This window comes from Rhagoletis pomonella, unplaced genomic scaffold (genome assembly GCF_013731165.1).
Source record: "Rhagoletis pomonella isolate Grant_MI unplaced genomic scaffold, Rhpom_1.0 Rhpom_scaffold_00176, whole genome shotgun sequence".
Lineage (NCBI taxonomy): Eukaryota > Metazoa > Arthropoda > Insecta > Diptera > Tephritidae > Rhagoletis > Rhagoletis pomonella.
This window is the reverse complement of record NW_023458730.1, coordinates 17,789-24,239: the sequence shown is the minus strand read 5'-3', so window position 1 is coordinate 24,239 and position 6,451 is coordinate 17,789.

The window sequence follows — 6,451 nt, the reverse complement described above, 5'->3', positions numbered from 1 at the left end:
CGCGGTTTCAAAATCGAATCCCAATACGATCACAATATGGTTTTCGGCTTTTATATTTGAATTTATGTAAGTATATTCACTATATTTAGAATGAAAAAATTTAATTTGATGTAAATTACTTGGAAAAAATTTTATTTATTTATTATTTCAATAGTAAATATTTTACTGTAAAAAATTAATAATAGATTACCTACTTTTTAACGGATAGGCCTTTTAAAAGATCGTAATTGTATAAAAAAAAATGTTGTGCTCACTTTACGAATTCGTACCTAATTCTGTAGACATTTTTGACCTCATAATTCATGAACAAAGGGAACCCCTATAGCGCGCCATCTACCGACTGAAATCGGCAATTAGTATTGTAAAAGTATTGAAGTGCTATTGTGACTGTAGGCTCGGTTTGGTTTTGTTTATTTGTTATTGACGTTTGGATTTTCTTCTTTTTGCTCATGAATAAATCACAATAAGCAATTTTCAGAGTTGTATTCGCGAATTCAATTTCGCTGAAAATTCATACGCAATTTCACGTGATATTTTTTTCTATGGTCAAATTGAGAATTGTATCGCGATTTCAGCTAAAATTGAGGATAATGACGAAATTGCGCAATTCAGGCATCGTGAAAATACCCTTTATGAATTTGATACCACAACTTTGATATTGTACCACATTTTCCAATTTTTGGCTATTCTACAATGTTTTTTTTTTCACTGACTACTGCAAATTATACTATATATATAAGATAACTATATAAGAAAATTGAGGTTATTGAAGCACAGTATTTTCCTAACGGTGATTTTTTCAATGTTGTTCTAAATTGTGTAACATTATTTTAAATTTTCCTTTTTTATTTATAAATTTACGGTCTTAATATTGAGCACTATGGTATTTAATTCCTTATTATTATTTTCTCTCTTATTGTCGCGTCCCATGATTCAATAATAAAAGGATAATTATGAGATAATTATTGGCAGCCGCGGTTTAACACTCTCTTACAAAACAAAAGGGTGCACTTACGAAGGACAGAGAAAGAGGAATAATGAAATCCCCTGGTGCGAAAATGGTCGTAGAAAAGTATGCAAAGTCGGCAATTAGTAGTGAATTTCCTTTTGCGAATTCTAATGTATTTGCAGGAAAATTGGTATTTCAAACGAAGTATTAAGAATTATACGTGAATTTTGTAATTTATTTCATTGGTTAATTGTGCTTTATTTGAATATAAAAATAAACATATTGCACAAAAAACGTATACTTCTATTTCACACGTACATAAGCTACTATTTTTTTAATTTGCAAAGAAGCAAGACGGTGCCACGGCTAAGGGAGCTGTGCGAGAGAGACAACTGTCAGTTTATCGAACCATTAATAATTGAATTATGTGTGCGCCCACCACTGTCGTATACGGTGTAAGCGATGCTGCAGTCACAATAGTGCTTCAGTACAAAATACCTTTAGTGTGGCTTAACAATGGTAAATTAAAAACAAACATAAAAAAACAAATTTCTTTACTTCGGAGGAGCTATGACCATTAATATTACCTGATAACTACTCAGGGGACCTCTGACTTTTCAAATGACACCTCATTAGTGGAACTGCTTACATAGGAAAATAGAAAAAGGGAGACTAACAAAAAAACACCTTAGAAAAATAATATATATGATGATGATGATGATGATGAATTCGCCTTCGAAGATAGAAAGCGAACAAGAATAAATGCCGAACAAAGGAATTTGTCTTCTTTCAACTTAAGTACATGCATTTTGCAAACAAAAGTGCGTACGTTACTTAGTGCCTTGGTAATGGCGAATTCGTAAGGATCTATTGATTGCATTATAAACATTTTCATTAACATAAACATATAATTACTTCCAATACAACCCGGTCCTATGGATGCTAGAAGCGCGAATTCATATAAGGTGGTGTTACCGGAAAATGAATACATAAGTTATATGTATATAAATTAATAAGATGAAATGAAATTATTGTTTGATTTCTAACCAAACCTATGTATGTAACTCAATCGCCTAATGGTTTGCCGAACCGTAAAGATATGTTTACACATCCAATTTCGTGAGTAGGTACCTGGTACTCACACCTTTTTTAAGAAGTTTCACTTCTATCATGTGTACGGTGTTACACACGCATTTTTTAAATTAAAATGGAAGGTCTGTGGCAATAAATGGGGCTCCTGACAGAAACACATTTTTTCCTTTGCCGCATCCGTAATAATTGTTGTTGCATATTGGTCATCATTTTATTTACTACCAATTTTGTTTCGTTATTAAGGTCAGGTAGATCAAGGTATCGAAAGAAGAATGAAATGCGCTTCTTTCAAACTCTTATTTTTTTGTTTACAACAGGACATTCCGTTTAGCTGTCTGTTCGTAATGGGTCAGAGACTATGGTGCTCTGAATGAACTACATCTATTAGAGGTGCCATGCGTCTGGTAAACACGTAAACAGTCACTATATTCTAGTTTACTACAAACGCCACGCCCTCTTGTATAAACTCATTTGTATAGCATTTTCCGGTCAAATGAAACCTTTTTCAACCCAAAGGAAACCTTTTTCAAATCAACTGAAACCATTTTTAAATCAAATGAAACCTTTACAATTCGAATGAAACCTTTCTCAAGTCAAATAAAACCATATTTAATTTGTATGATATCGTCAATTTACTGTTTTTATACATCGCTTTTACTACCCAAAAGTTATTGTGTTTTTAAATGTTTACTATGTTACCTGCCCCACTGTATTTATTACGCTCTTTTTTACTGCTATTTACCATGCAGCCTTTTAAAGGAACAACTATTAATAAAACAATCACAAATTAAATAAAATTTACTGTTGAAAGAAAGAGTGATAAGCAGTAGGCGTCCCGCGTAACCGTCGCACGTTCGCGATCGTAAGTTTTCATGTACATGGCGTTCTCATAAGTTTGATCGTGTCAGCTGACACGTTAACGTACGTTTACGTCGGTGAGTGTAGGCACCATAAATGAGGATGTAAACGAAATAGAAAAAAGTGAGTACAGTAGCTCGTTTCTGTAACAATTCTCTACCAACGCAAATTCATATGTTTTCTTGCTGCTAATGAGTAGTAGAGAATGACCACGATTGAGAGAAATAGAGATTGCGCCAATCGCGGTACCACTAATCCGCTTTTTGTGATTTTGACAGAATGAGCTGTGTGCGTGACGTCATCTTGGTGCAATTGTTGAATGTGAGCATACGAAAAAACCAAATAACAATTTTAATATTTGTGCGTGGTTTTAAACAATTATTGAGACATTAAAAAGCAAAATGAAGTGTGCAGTGGCAAAGTGTAATAGTGAAAACAAAAGGAAAGCGTGCTATATAAGTTCTTTTCCCGTTTCCTACGGACGCAAACCTGGCGAAAAAGTGGAAGCAGTTCTGCCGGGGAGGACATGCATTAAACACCAAATCGAGCTTTGTGCTATGTGTGTGAGCTATGAGCTTCTACATGGAACTATGTTGGCCTTTCCTTGGTGAATTGTAGTAGGTATATTTCCATGGTGAATGTAGACAGTTGCTGGTTTAGTTTTCTGGAAATGACATACATACAAAAGCAGTTTCTACAGTAAATAGATACATGAACTTCACTACCTATTTATTTTTGTTAGTACCTGATTCTTTTAGTGCTGGTATGAGGTAATGCACCAGTGGATAAGGTCGCCAGGCGCTAATTCAAGCGGCATCTTACCGCGCTGTTACGTACCTAATACAAAACAGTGCCCAAATTATTATACATTTAAAAGTTCAGCTTAAATTATGTTTTACTGACATAGAATATTTGCTTCCAAAAAAGTCACACTCATGCATCCTCTCGGAAACGAGTTTATGGTGGTTGGCTACCGTCCACAAATATAAATATGCACTCTGCATGGCTTTTTAAAATGGCAAGTCCAAAAATTCACTTTGCTGCACACCTTCCTTTTGGGATATATGAAATTGCAAACACTGTTAATACATAAATTTTTTCATGTGTTAAAAATCGTACTTATCTAAAGGGCTCCATGTCCAAAATTATTGCTACGTGTTCCTAATTAATCAATCTTTGTATATTTAATGATTCCTGCAAAATTGGGCCATGTAATATTAAAATTAACACATTTTTCTGCATTGTTTACATATTTTTATATGCGTTTTGGCATTTCTCTCTCGCAATTGCACCACGATAACGTCACGCAAAAATTACGCTCAAAAATCCTCTCTCATTGGCGCAATCTTGTATTCTATCATTCTTGGAGAATGACGTATATTCTCTACCAGTAGAGAAAAGTTACAGACGACGACAGAGAACGAGCTACAGGTAGCAGGGACTGGTTTCAGAGAATTTTAAAAGAGAAGTTGTAAATTGTAAATAGTTGTTACTTAAAAAAACTAATTGGTAAATATCAAGGAGGGGCACTACCGCAAACAAGCGTGAGGTAAAAGTGAGCAAGAGGTAGTGTGCCTAATTCGGCATTGGGAAAAAGTAATGTATGGCAGTCGAAAAAATTATCAGTAAAACCGCCGCTTTCGCGTTCGAAAATGCATTTTCAACACAGGGCGATGTGCTAAGAAAAGTGGGAGATTTAATTTTGCATCACCTAGGATTCGGAGAATTTATGCAATTTAATATGAATGTTTTTGGGAGGATACTTTAGAATGCTGATTACATCTTAATCAGTAATATAATCTTAAACCCAAAAGAAGTGCATTACATTATTTATCACGCATGTAACGCATTACTCCTTTTCGCATTGGGTAATTTTCATGATGTCGCGTCATCATCGTTACGCTCTCGCTTGTATACGTATATATAACCAAGGCGCATCCTGCGTATAACCGATTTTTACGCTCTTTAAAAGCCTGCTCACTCTCTGCCAGGGCTGCCAAGTACCAAAATGTGCCAAATAGAAAAATAAAAGTGCCAAAAAAGGAGCCATCCTTTTTAACCCTTCCCATTTAGCAATCAAATAAGATCTACATTTCTAAAACAAAAGTGAAATGCCAAAATAAGATAAACCCGTTGAATAATCTTTAGAAATTAGAAAACTTTAGTTGAGAAAAAGAAGTACACGCAAAGGATTTTACAAAAGTGTATGGAAATATTACTATTTTTGAAAAGTGCCATTTTGCCACTTTGTGCCAAATTGACAAATGAAGTGCCATTTGATGTAAAATAGGGCCAGAAATGGCACGGTTTGAGCCAAGTTGGCAGCCCTGCTCTCTGCCCGTGCCTGGTAAATAGCAATGGAAAAGAACGATATAAGTACAGTGGGGCAGATACTATACTTGAAAAAAGATTCTTTTGATTTGAAAAAGGTTTCATTTGACCGTAAAAACGTTTCATTTGAATTGTAAAGGATTCATTTCATTTATAAATGGTTTCAGTTGATTTGAAAAAAGCTTCCTTTGGGTTGAAAAAGTTTTCATTCGACCGGAAAATGGTATATACATTTACCATAGCGCTTCTCACCAAGTTGCAAATTCAAGGGAGTTAGGGGTCCAAAGATATAGCAAATATAAAATTTCACTGCTTTGGAATGTGGCGTGCACCCTTGTAAGAACTCATTTTTATTTACCTCACCATATGCGCCTACTTAAGTTTTGTATTCAAACTAAAATTTCGAAGTCATGTGACTTATCGTTCCTAAAGGCCCGTCCACATAGAACTTTGGCGTTGCGTTGGTGTTGGCGTCGCTTCAACAGTTGACTAATACATGAATTCAAATGCAGCCGTCCACATAGCCAAAATTCGACAACGCTCACGCCAGCACAAAGCAAAAAGATGGCCAACTCTCATCTTTTCGCGTGCGTCGCTCGTCAGCTGTTGCAAATAAATAAAATTATGTGAAATATTTTTCCTTTTTAATCAAGTGCGGGCGAGAAATATCGTTTTTAATGCAATTATTGATATGAAATATTAATTTATCTGTCATTAGTATGTTAATTTAGTGGCCCAAGCATTCGCTGCCAAACGTTCATTGTAGCAAGCATACTTTTAACGTGCGTTCTGTCAAACCAATAAAAACGTTAATTTATTTTCAGTCAATTAAGTATGAAAAATATTTAAAACTAAAATGGTTGCATTCGAATTTAAAACGCTACCTAGCTATAATGAAAAACATTGCATATGTTTCAGGGACCGTAAATAACAGTTACTTTTTTTCAACAGCTAAACTTGGCCAGATATTTTTAAGTCGAAAATAAAAGTCCTTTCCTAATACTAAACAAACCGCTTATCCAAATTAAACAAGTTTGGTATCAACTGAAAGAGGACTAAAATAGCTCTAAAACGGAAATACCTAAACGAGGAAAGCCAGCAGAAAGCCAGCTATTGAAAAATATTTAAATAAAAAATGTTTTTTATTTACCATAGAACAAACCTTGGGTCAGGTATATGCATTTCTTTTGTATTGAATTATAAAAAAATACAAATAAAAGT